The following is a 20,020-nucleotide window of genomic DNA, read 5'->3' on the forward strand; positions in this document are numbered from 1 at the left end:
AGGAAATCTTTTGGGATGTCAATTGCTGAGACATTTGAGTCTGGATTGGGCCAGCACCAAGGCAGACCTACTAACACCATACATTTCTGAAAACTAAATATTAGATTATTTCAGGGTGGTGTGACCTGCAACGATCCCCTACTCTTCTTTCGCAAAATACTTTTCCAACATTGGGTGAAATCACAGAATTTCCTCACATTTTTGTGAGGAAATGTTCTGGATCTGCGAGGAATGACAAACATCCTATTACCCCATATCCTCAAACTTCTGCTACTGACAATGGGAGCCCACATGTGTGTGTGGCCATATTGCTGAGGTTAGGTAAGACCAGGAAACACATAGAGGAAACATCAAGAATTTAGCTTTGAGTTAAAAATTGAATTCTTAGAATTCCGAGAGCTGCAGTAGTTAGGCCCGAGGATGGTCAGCACCAAGGGAAATCTATCAACTCTAGACATTTCTGAACACTAGGAAGGGACTCCAGATATGTGGATGGTATATTACACAGGACAAAAAAAGGCCGGACATTTTGCTTTGAACTAAATTTGAAATTCTTTGGATGAGGGTTGCTGTAGTATTTGGGCTTATAACTCTGAACCCTAACGACTCTGGAAGAACTATAGACACAGGAAAACTCATCAGGATTGTGTGGAGGCAGCAGACAAAATCTAGAATGAAAAATTTCAAAGGCAGTTAAGAATCTACCAACCCAAAAAATCCGCCTAAGTTTATAGTTGATGAAATGAGCTAACACCACCCTACATGCCTTTTTGGTATGGAAGGCCTTTGCAGAGGTATCTTTTGGGAACAGTTGTTTACCATAATATAACAGAGCCCTTATCACTCACTTCTTAAAAAAGGGGAAGGATACCACCCTGTCTGCCATTAAGAGGATTCTCTCTTTTCTCAAATGCAAAAAGAACTCTCACGCAGATAAAAATCCTCCTCAAAATTCTGGCTACCAGGCTACCAAAATATGTCCCGTTGTGATTTCATCAAAATCAGATTGGCTTTGTCCCAGTTAAATCGTCCTTACATCACTGCCTGCACAGTTCAACACTTTATATGGCAAAAAAGGGACACACTTAAGGAATCTCTAGAGATCTGCTTGGATACTCAGAAGGCTTTCAGCTATGTCAAATGACAATATGTGTTCTTCACACTGTAGAAAACAGGACTGGTCTCAAAAGTTATATAAAAACAGGGTGGCTGCATCAACAACGTATCACAGCAGTGCATGCAAATGGCTTTATATCTGATGTCTTTTTTTATTAATATTGGTATGAGAGGTTATTACAGTCCTCTCAGTTCAGTTGAGAATAATGTTAAACTTCTTGAGGGACATTCGTTTTTACTGTGTTTGGAAATTGTGTTATATCCTACTCTGTATGCCTTTTTAGGGAGTCTGGTTTCCATAAATGTTCTATACTTGAAGCACTAGAAACATTGCATTACATTTATATACTGTATCTTGGACCACAAATTGAAGCTATATGTAAAGTCAAAACTGTACACTTTTTGCCCATTGAATGTATCTATCTTTTGTAGATTACTTGCTCCTTGAGGAGATTGTGTAGCAAATAAATGTGCATACCCAACAGTTGTTGAGTATGCTTGAAGGCACTCTGGACACACCTGTGGATACCTGTAAACTACCACTTCACTTGGAGAGTTGAAAACATTTTGGGGCCTTAAATTGTTCATGGAAATATTGTGGTCTTCTATTATGGTTTTGGAAACACCCAGCTTTCCATATGTCATGAGCAGATATGGTTTCTTGATTCTTCATTTCAATATTAACTCTGTAGCATTGCCACAGAACTATCCAGGCCATGACAGATTGTTCAGAATTAAGCCAGTCTTCAAACATCCTGAGATTTGTACTCCAGGAAACAACTTAGCAGTTGACAAGTGTTAGAAATGGGATCTCTGGTTGGCTAAGGCTTGTGCCAAAGCCAGGCAGAGACCACCACTCTAGTCAGGGCAAGGGAGTTACACGCCAAGATAACCCCTGCTCACCCCCTTGGTAGCTTGGCATGAGCAGTCAGGCTTATCCCGGAGGCAATGAGTAAAGTTTTTACGCAACACACACACAGCAGCAACACACTAGGCACACCACACAAGGTTATATCAAAAATAGCCTTTGTATTATCATAAAACACATTAGATGGTAATCACACAATATACACTGTGCCAACTGGCACTGGGCAATATTTACAGGGGATTATATACACATGACATGGCCTCATGGACCACTGTCAGAATCATCACTTAGTAGGAATAGTAAAAGTAAGATTTATAATAAACGTAGAACACTACCAGTAATTCTAGCACAAATAGTAAATGTAGAGCACAGCCAGTAACTACTGGCAAAATTAGGAATGTAGCATCAGATCCTGCAACATAAACCATAGAATGCACAAATCATATTACGCAGGAATCTAATCAGGCATAAAAACACATTAGGTGCCAACCTCATAAACATAAATCACCTGCGGTATCAAATCACAAGATGCAATGGGCATCGCAAACCTAACCACCTTAGGACCACATCTTATGCACCAACTTCAAACGTACATTATGTAAGAATCATGAGGCATAAAACAGATTAGGAGAACACATTGTGCAATAGGCATCACAAGCATAAATATATTATGCAATACCCAGCATAAACCTTAGGAAATAAATTAGCATAAAAACAGTGTGCCCCAATTGGGGGTACAACACACTGACACTGGCCCCAGGCCAACTGGACTCTCACATGGGCCCAAAATGCCCAATGTCCAGAATGTCAGGCCAGGCTGCAAAAGAAGCAAAGCAAAGGTGCGCAAAAGCCCAGCCTAAATGTGGCAGCTGCCCACTAATTGCTGGGCAGCTGTAAAAATGGGCCTGGGCACCAGCGTGCCTCCTGAGCCTTCTCTGGGACTCTAAATGAAAAGATGGCCCACACGTTGCAGCTACCTTCGCTCTTGTAGGGCAGCTGGGGAGGACAAAACGGCACTGGCACTACACGTGCCTAATCCACCCGGGGCCCCTGCGGGAACTCCTCCGGGAATGCGGTGACTAAAAAACACAACTGCCCCCAAGATGCAGTTGCCCGCAACGGCGGTGCAACTGTGAGGAGCTGAACCCACTTCACGTTGCAGCTGCCCGCTATCAGATTGGGCAGCTGTGGCAAGCTCTGGCACTACTGTGCCTTCTCTGGGCTATCACGGGGACTCCTGGAAATATTGGTGCCCTTGTTGTAGCTGCCCGCTATCAGGTGGGGCAGCTGGCAAGGATCACACACGCACTGGCATTGGGGGCGGGCACCGACGATGTGCCCCGGCACTCCCCCCAACCACCATGCAGCTGAGCCCCACTCACCGGGCTCTGGTCTGACTGCTCATCTTCTTCTGGTGCCGCTCTCGGTCCCAGAAGGCTTCATGGAGCCCCCTTCAACGGAGCTCCTCTGGATGGCGGCCAGGGCTCTCACAGCTCCGCGCAGACTTGTCGGTTTCTTCCTCCTGCACTGGGACGTCCTGGGAGGCAGGGTAGGCTCCCGTCCTCCCTTTCCACACCGGCTGGCAACTTCCTCTTCCTGCTTCCGTCGAGAAGCCCCGATTTCGTCCCAACACCAGGCGCCTGACTTCCTGTTTGCCGATCCGACGTGGCAGTTTCTTTATTTGGATCTCGGGCCACGAATAAAAACTACTGCGGGGTGGGCACCAGCGGAATACACTGAAATGCGGGGTGGCACCCGCTGGTAAATATGCTTAAAAGCGGCAACGATGCGGGGTGGGTACCAGCTTAATGAATGGCAATTGCGGGGGAATCCCTACGTCGGGATTCCCTCTGTAGATGAGGCAGCTCAGCGCTGTGGAGCCCACGCACTCTCTGGATAGGAAAAGCGCTCTGCAATAAAAATTAAGTGCTTTCAAGGTGCTCGGATTGAAAGTCCCATACAGTCCTGTAGAGTGAAGGGGGAAAAGGCTGGGCCCAGGCAGGCCAGCTCACAGGGCCCTCCAGCAGGGAGGCAGACCCTTGTGGCGGTTCCTCCTGGAGCCCGGCAGCAGCAGGCCCCCCTCAAGTCAAAGGAACAGCACAACAGAGCACAAATTCATGGGGTCACAGCCCCTTCTTTTATAACCCTTTTCCTTTGTCACAGCACAGGGCTTGGGAAACCAGATACAACTGGTTTGGGGGAGCTTTGGAGCACTTTGTTTTGCTCAGCTCCTCTCTCCTTTGTCAGGTGAGGGCTCAGGGATCAGACGCATCACAGGGGGTGGAGCCGGCATTGTGGAGGAAAGGCACAGCCCTATTCAGGTCCAAGGTGCAACTCCTCCCTCCCATCTAGATGCAGATCTCTCTTTTCAGCCTGCGCTGACTCACCCTGTCTCCTGGAATTCCCCATACCTGTCACTCAAAAGACAGACATGCAATTCACATCAGGCAGGCAGACACATAGCACACAGAAATGCCAACTTCCAAAAGTTGCATTTCTCCTCCAGTCACCATAAATCTGCGCACACCATTGCGCAGCATTATTCTCACAAACTCACACATACTAAACTCGGCCCTGCACTCCTCTCATACCAGGAATTACCATGGACACACCTATCCCCCATGCATTCCTGTGAGAGGGCACTCCATTCTCACCACACGCACTCAGAGCATGCACGCACTTTACACTGGGCCACAGTTCTAAAGTGCGCAGAGACCTAAAATCACTGCCACTATGTCAGAGCTTAAGGCAAAAAGTTCAGGGGTGAACCTGCCAAAAGGGCCAAGTCCAACAACAAGACTTTGATTCTGGGATGGCTACAGTTTTGGCATTATACAGCAAGAAAGAGAGCCTGTATGGTATCAAACCTTATATATATTGTGTTACAGTTTCACTGGTATAGATACAAACGGAAACTACACACTGTGAAAGACTCCAATATAAATTATGCTAGCTGCCTTTTTACATTAGGCGCTAGTGAAAAGATTCTGTCTGATCCTGCTTAATTATTTGTTCATAAAGGTTATAATCTTTATGTGGATAGTTTCCATACAGCAGTATAGCTGTTCATATGAGATGCACAACATTGCCACCATAACTTGTCAGACAATTCAAAGTCAATTGAAAGGATTTTCTTTTGTAAAAAGCTCAAAAAAGCTGAGTAAAGTGTGTTGTGTTGAAACAAAATGCTAACTGACCTTTTCAGATAGCTAGGAAGTAACATGCTCACATTTCATGATGAGAACAAGAGCACTTCATCAGTCAGTGTTTTGGGTCAGTTTGCAAAAGCATAAGATGAACTCCATATCTGATCATAAGAAGAACATGTGTTGAATTGATCAAACTGACAAGCTGCTTTAAACAGATGATGTGACCAGTAAAATTCACATATGGTACAAGACTTTGGCTATCCATCTGATTCTCTGGGCTACGTTCAGTGCATATGTTGTCTATTGTCAGCGTACCAGGGGAACACTGGTGACCTTCCTTGAGCGTAATTTGGCCATTATCATTTGTACCACTGCTGCAGAAGCATTGGCTCTTACTTTACCTGTTGTGGAGCATATTGCAAGGCTGTCGGATTGTAACTTTGCAAACCCCGTTTCTGCAACAGAGAAGAAGGGTAAACCCATTTGCAGATGAAGTGTTTGTACTCAGCAAGGATAGAGGCAGGTAAGATGTCACGTCCTTTCCCAATTAATTTCATAACTAGGCCGGTGCTTTCCAATTGATTCACATTATACCACACAAAAGTAAAACTTTGGATACTGAAAGAAGTGAGCAGTCTATTTTGAGTGTTATTATGTGACTTTAAAATGGACATGCATGGATACATGTTTTCCATTGCTTATTACTTGACTTGCCTTTTCAACTTTTCAAATTGTTCCATCAATATTGGAAAATCTTTGTCATAGTAGTCATATATAAAATTACCATAATCCATACCAGTTGTTCTTCTTAATTAGATTTGAGTGCCTTCCTTGGCTTTGATAAAAGAGACCCATTAGTCATAGATGTGGTCTGCTTGTTACATTCATCTTTCCTCAAAATGTGGCAGATGTTCTTTTTGCTGGATTAGAAGTTCACTATTGTCAAAGGCATCCACCATGTTTTGGCAAAGTATCCTGTCAGCTATTATGTTTTTAGAAAATTTAGGAGAGACTGGTCACACTGTCCTATTAATGGGTCAATTGGATATCTTTGGACACCCCCAACTACAGTAGAAGTAGCTGGATTTGGCATTTCTCAACTGCGTATTTAGCAATCACTTTTGCTGGTCAGGATCAAAATTCCATCTTAAGAGAAGTTATTCCAACAAAATATTATGCAAGACATTGCAATTGTTTCAAATATTATGTCAAAAATATTGAGAGCTCAAAACAAATCACAGGACGGAGTACAGTAGATAAGAAAACATCTTTTTTAGTTAATTAATATTATTATTTTTTATAATAGTTGTATATAATATCATTGTAGTTATTATAGGTGTATAAATATAATTTTAATTAGTTTGATGAACATTAGTTATTTTAGTATTATAATAATATTTGTGTTTAATTTGTTTTAGTATAGTTTGTAAGTTTTTATTTGAAATGTAGGACTTTTTCAATGTAAGTAACATTGTTAGTTTAGTTAGAAGTTGTTGAGTTTGGGGTGACAATCTTTAAAATGTAAATTATTGTTTTTATTTACAAATATGTTTATGAAATGTAATTGTCTTATTGATAATTATGAAAATTAATCAAACTAATAATTCCATTTGATAACTTTATTTCGGTCGGAGACCATAAAAGCACAGATAAAATTACAAGCAAGATTACACATTTCATTAAAACAATAAATAGAATCAAGTTAATACAAGAATTAAGAATGAATTAAACTGGTGTTATCAAGAAAGCTGATTTTGATAAAAAGACGAAAATGTTTAGAGAAAGCTTTTCCTTCTATGCCAAAAACCATGTAAAAAACGGGACAGAGCGAAGACAATAGGGGGGTAGGTGTCATATGTTAAGACCCTGCATGCGTGCATGCAGTGTCTAAACCCAAGGTTCCTGCATAAGGGGATGAGCCACTTTTTCCTTATTAAACGGTACGCGGGGCAGAAAAACAGGACATGGCATACATCTTCTTGATTATGATTGCAAGCCGGGCAGGCTGCATTTTCTGAACTTGCCCATTTGCGGGTGAATGCCCTGAGCGGTAAGGTACCGTACCTTAACTGTAAGTAAAGCTTCCTAGCAAGGGATGGGTAGATTACATCTAGGAAGACCTCTGCTCTTGATTCTGATTTTATTAGGAGAAACTCTTTAGTGAGTTTCCCCATGGAGCTTGAACCGTGAAGGGTAAGTAATCTCAGCTGCCTTATATGGCCTGTTATTTCAGTGTTGGAAGTCCTTTTACAGGCTACCTCCGGAAATTCCCAAAGATCGGTCCTGCCGATCTTATTGCTAAGATCCTTGATATGGGATAACCATGGGATGTTCTTATTTTTAATTAGGGCCCAGACCTCCATGAATTCCTCTCTATAAGGTGCCAATTCTGGGACCGTCCAGAGCCTTTTCCAATAGAGTATGGGCCGAAGGGTTGCTAAGTCTTCAATAGGTTCTATCCCCAAATCAAGACGTAGGGGAATAAGCGGTGTGCTTACTGGCAAACTCACAAGACTTCTCATAAAGCCCTGCTCAACCAGGGTTAGTTTGGAAATGTTTTTGTGACCCCATAATTCGACTCCGTACAATGAAGCAGTTCTGGCTTGCAGTCGGTATATTTCAACTACCGGGGCTGCTGGTTTGTAGACCGAGGCACGCTGAGCCTTACAGAGCCCCCCTACTATTTGAGACAACCTTAACCACGATTTTGAGATTTGTGATCCCCAGTCAAGGTTCTCAGTCAAGGTGATTTCAAGATAGACAAAAGTCCTGACTCTCTCAAGAGGGGAGCCATTTAAGGTGGGATTTGGACGAGTCTGTTTAGGAGGATTGAAGATCATGAACTTGGTCTTATCCAGGTTGATCTCCAAGCCTTGGGCAGTACAAAATGCAAGGAAACCATCCAAGATGCGCTGAATGCCCGATGATGTTTTAGATAACAACAAAGTGTTGTCGGCAAACATCAGAGCGGGCACTCTACCAGTGGCCAACCTAGGGGCATCGTTATTAACTACGTCAGCCAAATGGGTGACGAGACCATTAATGTAGAGACTGAATAATGTTGGGGCCAAGACACACCCTTGGCGCACGCCCTTCCTAACAGGAAAGCGAGCAGAGAGATCACCATGCCTCCCACACCTAACCTGGGCATAATTACCGTTGTGAAATTTGGTTAGAATATTCAGCAGATAGGGGGGGAGACCCATATCTGCGAGAACTTTCCATAATTTTCCTCTTGGGACAAGATCGAAGGCAGCGCGCAGATCGACAAAGATGAGGTAGAGGTAGACTAATAATTGTTATTTTAAATGTTTTTGATTTTTAAATACTTTGTAATTGGTTGATCAGTTTATTTCATTCTTAAATTGGGTGATGAATTTTAGTTCTGTTAAGTGCTTTAATTTTAACTGTTGATTTAACAATTATTTGATATTAACTTTAAAAAAAAACATTTCTTTTTTATTCATTTTAATTGTTTGATGACATTTGTTTTTTAAGTTACTAGGGAGGGGAATGTTTTATTTTAAATAGTTTTGAATATTTTCAGATTTACTATTTTAAATATGTTTAAATATTTTTGTTTTCGATGTAAATGTTTTATTAAAAATAACTAGCAGTAAATCTGACCTCTCCAACGTTCCCCAGATCCCTACTTTTGCTTAGGATGGAGTGGTGATAAAAAATCTGACCACTCCAAAGCTCAACCTTTTCCCTCAATTTGTTTACACTGCAGTGTCAATGGTAAATTGGACCCCCTCATCCCCCAAAATGGCCCACATTTTTCCTACTTTTGCTCAGATTGGAGTTGGAACAGGAAATCTGACCACTGTTAAATACAACATTTTCCCTACTGTTGCTACGATTGGAGTGGGAATAGTAAATGTAACCCCTCCAAATTCTAACGCTGTCCCTACCATTACTAATGGAGTAGAGATAGTAAACCTGATCCCTCTCAAGTCCAACACTTTACGTACTTTAACTTTAGTTAAAGTGGGAATAGTTCATCTAACTCCTCCAAAGTCAGAAACTTTCCCAACGTTTACTGAAATTGGAGCAGGAATAGTAAACCCTACCCCTATAATGTCACAGATTCACCTGGTTCTGACTGCGAGACGATACTGGAACTTTAATCCCACCAGGGGCAGCAAATGAAAATAGTAACTACAACCTTAATTTACCCACTGCCCCGAGGGGAAGGGGGTTGGGATAAAACAAAAAAAAGATAGGCTTGCATTACTGGGTCTGCTCTGCTGGCTGGCAGCACTGCACAAAAGGATCTGTAATCCCTCGAAGTTTTAGTGTTGATGCGGGTGCGGTGCACTAGAAACAACCAGAAGAGTTGTTTACTAATAGTTATCAGCATATAGGGCCCAATTACGATGTTGGGTAGACTGCCACCGTTAGGCCTTCAGTGGATGTCCGCCCGACATCTAGGGCAGCGGTCTGACCACCAGATAAAGATACCGGCAGTCAGAGCGCATTGGGTGGTGGGAAAGACCACTGCCTCCAACAGGTTGAAGGAGCCCATTGGGCTGTGGTCGGAGCCCAATCCCTACAATGGAGCCTGTGCTCTCAGAGGCACTGCAATAGGATTAGGATGTCAGTTTCCATCAGCCTTTTTATGGCGGTCCCACTGACATGGAAACGCTGTTGGAGCATTTGGGGGCCCTCAGCAGGGCCCCCATGGGCCTTCACGAAGTGGCCTGGGAGGCACATGTGGTGCACCCTCAAACATCCATGCACTGTGTGCCAGGACCACATGGTGACTGGCACACGGTGCATAGATGTGTAAAAACATCCCTTTTCCAATTGCGGCTTATGCTTCGGCACTTTTATGGGCTGCAGCACAAGCCCCAATAGAAAAAGAGATATTTCCAACCACCTACATGGCAGTTGCATCCTAATCTAGCAGGTGGGACCTCCAACTACTTCTCGGGCAGGCCCACTCCCGCTGCGATGGCGGTCGGACCCTCGTCCAACCGCCATCGTAATAAAGCCCGTAGTGTTTATTTTTATTTTTTATATATATTTATATAGCGCAGCTAATACCCTCGGACGTCTAGGCGCTTGTCGACCAACATCCTGAAGCATGAGGTAAAAAGTGCTGAATATTTAAAAATTACAAATATAACAGAAGTTATGCCTTAAAAATCCAAGCCTTCAGACCCTTCCTAAAAGAGATAAGGTCAGGTGAGTTTTTAAGTGTGAATGGCAACTGATTCCACAATCTGGCAGTGATATTTAAAAAACTTTTGTCACCCCAGTTAGAAAGTTGTGCTTTGGGGACCTCCACCAACATATGTGAAGTGGACCGCAGCCTTCTGGTTGGTGTGTACCAATGAAAGTGGTCAATCAGATATGCAGGGCCCTGGTTGTGCAGTGCCCTAAAGGCAACGCAAAGTGCCTTAAAATTGATCCGTTTTTCCACTGGATGCCAGTGCAGGGTATTGAGGGCCACCTTTGCAGAAGAGTATTTTGGTAATATAAAGAGCAGACTGGCAGCTGAATTCTGAATAAGATGCAGTTTAACAAGGAAGGCTTTGATAATTCCAATCAGAAGGACGTTGCAATAGTCCAGCCTTGATAGTACTATAGCTGAGACCACTGTTTTCTGCAGGTACAGTGGTATGAAAGGGAACATTTTCCTCAGGACCATCAGAGAAAATCAGGTAGCTGAGGTAATCACATTCACATGGTGGGAAAAGGACAGGGTGGTGTCAGAGATGACGCCCAGATTTTTTGCCTTAGCGACTGGGGTGGGAAGAGGGCCTAGTTCCATAGGCCACCAGTCTGAAGACCTGTGGGAAACGTCTCTACCAAAAAGAAGAACCTCCATCTTATTTGAGTTCAACTTAAGACAGTTCTCTGACATCCATCTACTCACCTGTCCCATACAGGCTTGAAAGTTATGGACTGTGTTTCAGGAGTCATCTGAGATGGATACTATAATCTGGGTGTCATCAGCGTATGACACCACAGCAAATCCCTAGGATTTGATAAACCTGGCCAGGGGGACAACATAAAGATTAAAAAGAGTGGGGCTTAAAGACGAGCCATGTGGAACCCCACACGGAAGATTGAAGCTCTGGGAGCTAAGGCCGTCCATCTCCACAAATTGTTCCCGGTCCGAGAGGAAGGAATTAAACAATAAGGCGGCACCAGCAATGCCTATTTCTTGGAAGCGATGTAGTAGGAGGCCATGGTCCACCGTATCGAATGCTGCCAAAAGATCCAGCAGGATCAGTGCCACCATGCCTCCCTTATCTACAGAGTGCCTGATTTCTTCAGACGCCGTGATCAGTGCAAGCTCGGTGCTATGTCCACTTCAGAAACCGTATTGAGATGGATCCTGAATGTCATTGCTAAAGATAAATGAAGTTAATTCTTGGTTTATGTATTTTTGCAAGACTTTTTGCAGGCAGTGGCAGGCGAGCAATGGGACGATAATTGCCTGGGTCTGCTTTATCCAAGTTTTTTTGGGATAGTGGTAGAATGGAGGTCTTTTTCAATTTTTTAGGGAAAATACCAGTTTTAAGAACAATATTAAATATCTCTGTAAGATGGCAAGCTATTGGCTCAATCGCAGAGAGAATAATCTTAGGTGGACATGGGTCCAACAGAGAGCCAGATTTGGCGGCAGAAAGAAGTTTGATGACCTGCTCGTGCGTTATGGGTTGAAACTCGGAAAGATGCACAGTCAGGGCTGCTGAAGTTCTTAGGAACATAGAGATCCAAATTTCCTGCATCATGAGTTGGAACCAGCATACATTTATCGTAGATACAGCGGACCTTGCTGCAAAAGGTGGGAGCCAAGGTATCGCAGAAGGCTTGATCTGGTGTATTATCTTTGTGAACTTGCACTTGGCTGAGTTTTTGGACTGTGGAAAACAGTTCTTTAGAATTATTCTTGGCTTTTGCAATTTTCTCTGAAAAGTACTTAATTCTTGCGGTGTGGATTGTTCCTTTGTACTGGGTCAATAATTCCTTATAGTGATCTTTTTCCTTTGAATCGTACGTATGTCTCCAACGTTTAAACAGTTGCATTCAATAATAATCGGACGTGCAGGCTTCATCACAATTATGCTAGAGATACAATTCAAAAGTAATCTGGAGTGTCTGGCACTCTTAGGAATCTCTTAACAAAGAATGTTCTGTTCAAACTTGAATGTATAGAATGTGCGCTCAAAGTTTTGCCAAGTTCTTTCTATCAAACTAGTCAAGAAACAATGACGTGGAGACCTTTAGTTCGGAGTGCCAATAGGAAAAAATGTCAGCAGTGCTAGGACTTTTAGAAGCGTATAAACAAAAAATGTCCAATATCAAGAATGGGTTTTAACCTTCACAGAACCCAGTCTTGGCTTAATCTCAAAACTTATCTATGCATTAGTGTGGACTAACATGAGAATCAAGTACTCAGCCTTTTCTTAAATTCTTCAACTGGGATCGGAGGAAGACTAGAGATTATGGTGCAAGAAGAAGTGGAATCGTAGCTTTGGGCGCAAAGACACTGGAAACGTCAACGTAGTCAGGATCACGGGATCACCAGGAATGCTTGGAAGACTAGAGCGCAGGAGGGCTCCGGGAATTGTAAATCTAACCCCTCTAAAGTCCAACACTGTATTTTCTCCACTGTTGCTTATGTTGGAGTTTGTGTTTGAATAGTGAATCTAGACCCATCAAAGTTCAACACTTTCTGTACTTGTGATTATGTTGCAGAGGTAGACGTAAATCTGACCCCTCTAAAGACCTAAACTTTCCCCAATGTAGCTCGAGCTGGAGTGGGAATAGTAGATTTGACCCCCTCCAAACTCCAATGCTTTCCTACTTTAAATTACGTGGAGAGGCAGTAGTAAATCTAACCCATCAAAAGTTCAATGCTTTGCCTACTTCTGTATATACGATAGTAAATATTCCCCCTCCGAAGTCTAACCCTTTCCTTACTTTTGCTTATGATGGAGTGAGAATATTAAATTAGCAACCTAAAAAATACAACACTTTCCCTACTGGGGCTCAGATTGGAGCGAGAATTGAGAATATGTTCTCGCCAAACTCCAGCATTTTCCCTACTTTTGCCGAAGTTGCGGAGGGGATAGTTAATATGACTGCTCAATAGTTCAAGTTACCTACGTTTGTTCAGGTTGGAATAAGTGTAGTGCATTTTACCTCTCCTAGTCTAGTTGTTTTATTTGATCTTTTTTCAGGGTGCTCTAATTGAGAAGTTTTGTTTTAATGTTCATTAGTGTTGATTGTTAATTTTTATAAGTATTTTGTAATTTTATGTTTTATGTTATTGTACATATTTTTTTAATTCTAATTTCTAGTATTTGATTTAATAATCAATTTGTATTTGCATTTTTATTTTTCACATATTGTGTCTATTTTTTAAATATTTTAAAGTACATATTTTATTTTATGTCTGTAAGTTAAATATTGCCTAATATATTTTAATGTTAAGTATATTTGTAAAAATAATATTATTTGTAAAGGTAATATATGTTTTAAACTTACTATACAGAATATTAGTTAAAATGCGATATATTTTCTCATATTTTTAATGATTTTTCTTATTCTTTTGCTGTCTAATTTTTTGACTTTACATGCAAAGTCTATAAATTCGAGATTTATGTCTGCAATATTTCATCTATCAAAGAGACAAATAGTCAGTGTAGGCATGTCATGCTAATCAGTACACCCACCGGAACACCTATCCTTCCACACATACTGCTCCACCTATAAACTGTTAATGTTCATGGCATTTGTGCACAATTCAGATGCCAGACAACACCAAAGGTGTAGATCCCCATTGTTAGATGAGAGGATATGATGATAAATCATGCCACACTATGTCAGTGAGGATTTAGCCACAACTCCCAACAATGATAAAGTAATCCACTAGTGGAATATCTGTTACGTAAATCTCAATGAGGAATATTGCATCATCCATCCAATCTTCCCACGCTTCTTCTGACTGCAATTATAAAGGCATGTATATATATTCTTCCAATATGGCAGCGATGGGAGAGATAGGGTTAGACACTGGACACAAATGCAGTCAATGGTGATTTCACATAGGGTGCGTCTGGAGGTCGGTCGTCACCCAGGGAAACATACCAGCTCCAGCCATTTCTGAAAAGTAGACACTGAAAATATGAGTGATAAAATTCAAATTTGATACATTCATGTAAAAGAAAGACTCAGGAACATACAAGGAATGGCAAAAGTCTTACCTATCAGCATTTCCACACATCTCTTGCTGAAAGCTGTACTTTACATGTGTGGGTGGCCTATTGTCTGAGGTAGATAAAACATGTGACCATGCAAAACCCAAATTAATTGTACATAGATTCTACATACACACAGTTTTTATTAATTTTCTGTAATGAGTGATAGGCTCAGTCACACAATTGAGATAACATTGTTAATGGGAGCAGTGTGAAAAACACTGGGTAGTACTAATTGCATTGATCCTAAAAGAGTCAGGAATTTCCATCCCAGAAATGTGGGGGAAATCCATATTATTAGTCAAGGTTTTTCCCTTGCAGTGATGTCTGGGTAACAAAATATAGTGAGATCCACCTAACTCACAACACCTTGGCCCCCACTGGGTGTCTAGCTTTCAGAAATGTTTGGAATTGGTAGGTTTCACTGGAGGCCGGCTAAGCCCAGTCCAAATACCACAGCCACCCATTCATCAGAATGAGAGAATTTCAAAGGAAAAAACATGGTTTTTACACATTGCATTTTAGGGCCTCTCCTCTCACAGGCAATAGGCAAAGCCTCACAATTGAGTTACTGTTTCTATGTGGAGAAGTGTGGGAATTCTGGGTGCTCGGAATTACTTTCTTCCCTGCAGAATATGGAACATTCACAGACATTTGAGGAAAACCATGATAGCAAATGTTTGAGGTTTGCATCACATTCTGGTGGGAAAACATAGCGCGATCCATCAAGTAATACCAACATGAGCTCTCTTGGATATCTAGGTATAAAAAATGTTTAGAGTTGGGAGGTTTCCATAGATACAGGTCCAAATATTGCTGCTGCCACGATCACCAGGATGTGTGAATTTTAAAGGACAAATCTTGATGTTTTCAGCTTTGAAGCCTTTCCTAACACAGGTAATAGGGCCAACTGCAAAATGTGGTACTGTTTTTTATGGGAGAACTTTGGGAATGGTGGATGGTAGGGATTTTGTCGATCTGTGAGGAGTCAGAACTTTTCCTCAAAGAAATGTGAGAAAAACCTGTGATTTTAGTCAACGTTTGCCTGTGTAAGGAGTTCTGAGTAAGAAAACCCAGAGAAACCAATGCAAGACACACAACTCTGAACTCCACTGTGTAGCTAGTCTTCAAATGTTTCTGGGGCTGGTAGAATTCCATGGGTGAGGGTAGAACCTAGGCCCAAATAAATCAGCTACCCACATTGCTTGAATACGTGAATATCAAAGGAAAGGTCTTTCCTTGTTGCATATCATGGCCTTTGCTACCCCAAGTGATAGGCCCACCCATACAAGTACAGTACCAATTTATTGATAGATATGTGGGAACACTGAGTGGTTTGAATTTTGTTTAATTAACCCCTTCGGTGCCCGCCCCTTTCCCCGCCCTGTGCCGGCCGTTACATTAGCGGGCGGGGTTTGTGACGAGCTGGACTCGTCATGGGCACAGCGCCACCGCGCCCATGACGAGTCCAGCTCGTCACGGGCACCGAAGAGGTTAAATTTTGAATTGTGTTGATCAACACATGATCAATGTAGATTTTTCCAAATCTAAAATTTTAGACAAAGTTTATTGTTTGCATGGCATTCTGCATAAGAAAACATAGTGGGTTCCACAAAAGCCACACCACCTAGACTCCCTTTTTTATTTTCTATTTTTTTTTTATTGATTTTACCCCTTTTTTGTTTTGGTAAGGATAAACACAAACATCTTGAAGCAAGATTACAATACCTGAAATTAGATCAATACGATTAACATAAGGACAGCAAAAGAAATATACAGTCGAAACATATCTCATATACATCAATGGCAGACATAACGAAAGAGAGAGATTTAACCATTTTCAGTTCATGATTTAGCCATGCAGCATATGGTCAACCCAGATTACTCCTAGATCCGTTCGGTTATGGGAGACCAGATCTTGGCTCCCATTGCTCTCTTCCTTATACCTTTGGTTTTATATATTGAAATTTCCAAATTATACATAGCTAATAGCCCCAGGTCACAAAGGTCGGGGGTCAGGACTAATCCAATCCTTAGTTATGCAAGCCTGTAACACTGCCATACAAATAAACAAAAAGGATTTAATAGCTTGTGATCTTGTATGTGCTACTGTATCAGACCCCACCCCAATCAACACCAATTCCCTCGTTATACAAACGGAGGCTCCCGTGATTATGCCAAGAAACCGCTCAATTTCCCCAATAAATACCCCTAACTTGGGACATGAAAAAAACATATGAATCGAGTCAGCTGCAAAAAGTCCGCATATAGTACAGTTAACACCCGTAGATGTCCCCCATTTAGAGATCTTGCTTGGGGTATAATATAGATTGTATAGGGCCATATAATGCTGAATGCGCATCCTACCTGTCATCAAAACTTGATTAGCAAGCCCTAAAGATTCCCTGATATTAACCTCCTCAACCCCTAATTTCCTTTCCCACTTCCCATAACATAGATCTACATCATCTGGGAATATCTCTAATATATGAGCATAAAATTGGCCGATAGGTGTTTTTCTCTTCATTTTCGATAAGCCCAATCTGAGCAAACTGATGTTCCAATCCAAACCCTTGTTTAGTTAGGAAGCTTCGGATTTGGAGAAATTTGAAAAAATCTTGTTTCACTAGTCCATATTTCAGTTGTAAGTCCGCAAATGACATAAGTTGACCTTCTTTACATAAGTCACCCAACTGATAAATTTCCTTTAATCCCCATCTATAAACCACCTGATCACGGAAAGTTAAAGGGAGAAGTATAGGAGCTGAAAATGGGGTATACGCATTAAGCTTGACAATACCTAATTTTCGGCATGACTTGTCTCCAAACAGAATAGGCTGCACTAAGGATTTTAAATTTGGTTTTCTTAAAATAGCTTGATTCTAAACTTTTTACTAGACAATCATTAGTCTCATCCTCCAGCCCAGATTCATATATTGATGGACTATGGCAAGGCAAAATTACTGCACGATCACCTATTACCAAAGGACACATATACTGCATCATTGCTGCCCAGTAATACAGTATAAAGTGTGGGATACCCCAGCCACCACGGTCTTTTGGAAGTACCAATTTCTTATATGCCCTTCTCTGCCGGCTGTACCACCATAGGAATCTAGAACAAATCCTCTCTAACTGCTTAAAGCAAGATACAGGGAATTCTATCGGGATTGTTCTAAACATATATAAAAACTTAGGCAATACCAGCATTTTTAATACATTAGATCTCCCATAAAGAGATAAATGTAGGTGATCCAATGTTGAATTTACTTTAGCCAACACCGGATTCATGTTTAATTCTGGAATATTCCCAACTGGCATTGATATTTCAATTCCTAAATATGTAACTTCTGGCACAATGGGCACTTCAGCCGGAGGATCGGCACCCACATAAAAAACCTGGGTTTTAGAAATGTTTAATATATAACCAGAAAAGCTCCCAAACTGACTTGCCAATGAATTAATCGCAGGTATTGCCGATACTATATCTTTTGTTAGAACAACGATATTATCGGCATATGCCAATGCTCTATACTTCATAAGCCGTAATTGAACTGGTTCTATATCTGTATGTTGATTCAATTTATTCAGAAAAAAATCAATATATAAGGCAAATAAAAGAGGAGCGGAAGGGCAACCTTGCTGTGTGCCTCTACCTATCATAAATGAACTGGAATCCTGACCGTAAATTCTAATTCTTGCTTCCGGAGGATGTATAATGCGCTAATTGCTTGCCGAAACTTAGGACCAAACCCCTTTAAACTTAAAACTTCCCACATACAAGGCCAGGAAACCCGGTTGAATGCCTTCTCGGCATCCAACAGGATTACCCCTAATGTAGTCTCAGTTGCTTGTGCCCTACCACAAAAGAAATCACACGTCTCACGTGTTCTGTAGTATCTCTACCAGGGATAAACCCATGTTGGAAGTTAGAAACCAACCCCGAAATTACACCAGCTAACCGTATAGCTTATGATCTTAGAATAGACTTTACTATCAGAGTTGATTAATGATATAGGTCTATACGAAGTAGGCAACAGTTCGGGTTTATCCTTCTTCAAAAAAACGATAATAGTAGATTTACACCAGGACGTCGGCACCATTACTCTTTGGGCTGTAAAAATAAAGTCAAAAATTCAGATTTTAAAACTTGGCGAAAGGTCCGGTAAAATTCAAGGGGGATACCATTGGGTCCCACGGCCTTTCCTACTGCCAGTGAAGTTATTGCCGCTTCCACTTCATCCCAAGTGATATCCTCATCTAATGCTTCCATCTGATCATGTGTCAGTTTTTTAATCTCCATATCGGAACAAAACTCCTTTAGTTTCTCTTCTACTCCTATAGTATTATCCGGTTTATATAATTCATAATGAAATTTGCTGAACACATTAAGCACTTCAGCTGAGGCATCCTGTACCTGGCCATGGGGATCCTGTATCCTATTAATCCTACTAGTTACTTCTTTCTGATGTCGTTTTTTTTCTAGCATTCGACCAGAGTTCTCGCCAACCTCATACAATTCAGACTTATAGATTGCAATTTTAGAAGCTAATTTCTCAGCAAAATTCTGGTAAATCTTCATTTTTTGAGAGGCAATATCACTTACAATTTGTGCTGTGTTTTGACCTCTGGTTACCGCCCCCATAAGTTCAATCTCTAATACCCTTAACTTATTCATCCCCAACTGAATTTCATCACGAACCTTCCGCTGTTTAATAATGGAATAACTTAACATTTCCCCACGAACCCCAGCCTTAAATGCATCCCAAACAATTGAGTGTGAGGTGGACCCCCGATTATTTTTTAAAAATTCAGTGATCCATTTACTCATTTGTTCGCAGTATACGGAATCCAACAACAGTTTCCGTTCAAAAGTCCAAGCTCTTGGTAAACCTCTACTACTACTAGAATCCAAATCTAACACAATGGGATTGTGATCTGAAATAATTTTGGGCACGATATGAAAGCTAGCATTTCTTGCTTTCTCAACTGTTAAGAAGAATGTTTCCTATGGGGTGCAGAATAAAAGGTTTCACCCGTAGCTCCCTTCCCCATAACATACCATGCATCCACTAACCCAAATTCTTTAGCAACCCCTCTAGTAGCTTTAAACACTTTAGTCTTCTTCCCAACATATAATCGATCACTTGTTATGTCAAAGTTACCTTCCAAATGAAGGTTATAATCCCCACACATAAATAGCGGCGATGGCCATGTCGCTAGCTCAATACTAAGAAAATGCAACATGTCTGGATCACCCAAATTAGGGCCATAAATTGAGCATATCGTCATTGGGACACCCCCTACCCAAAGTTCAATGATAACCCACCTTCCCGAAACATCTTCTTTAACACGCTTACAGATCCCCCAACCAAATTTCTGCAGAATCGCAACCCCTCTAGTAGTCGAACTCTGTCGAGTACAGCCAAGTACTTCCATGGCTAAATCGTTTAAATATTTCCGGTTATTCCAAGCGATGTGGGTCTCCAGTGTGCAAAGCAGATCCACCCGCATTGTAGTTAAGATTTGTGCCATAATCCCCCTTTTTTTCTGTCATTGAGGCCACAAACATTCCATGAACATAGTGAAAGTTTACCCGTCACAATAGGGCTGTAGACAAAAGGAACAGGTCAACTTTAGCTTGCTCTCTATCCACCGCTTAAAAT

The sequence above is a fragment of the Triturus cristatus genome, chromosome 6 (genome assembly GCF_964204655.1).
Source record: "Triturus cristatus chromosome 6, aTriCri1.1, whole genome shotgun sequence".
NCBI lineage: Eukaryota > Metazoa > Chordata > Amphibia > Caudata > Salamandridae > Triturus > Triturus cristatus.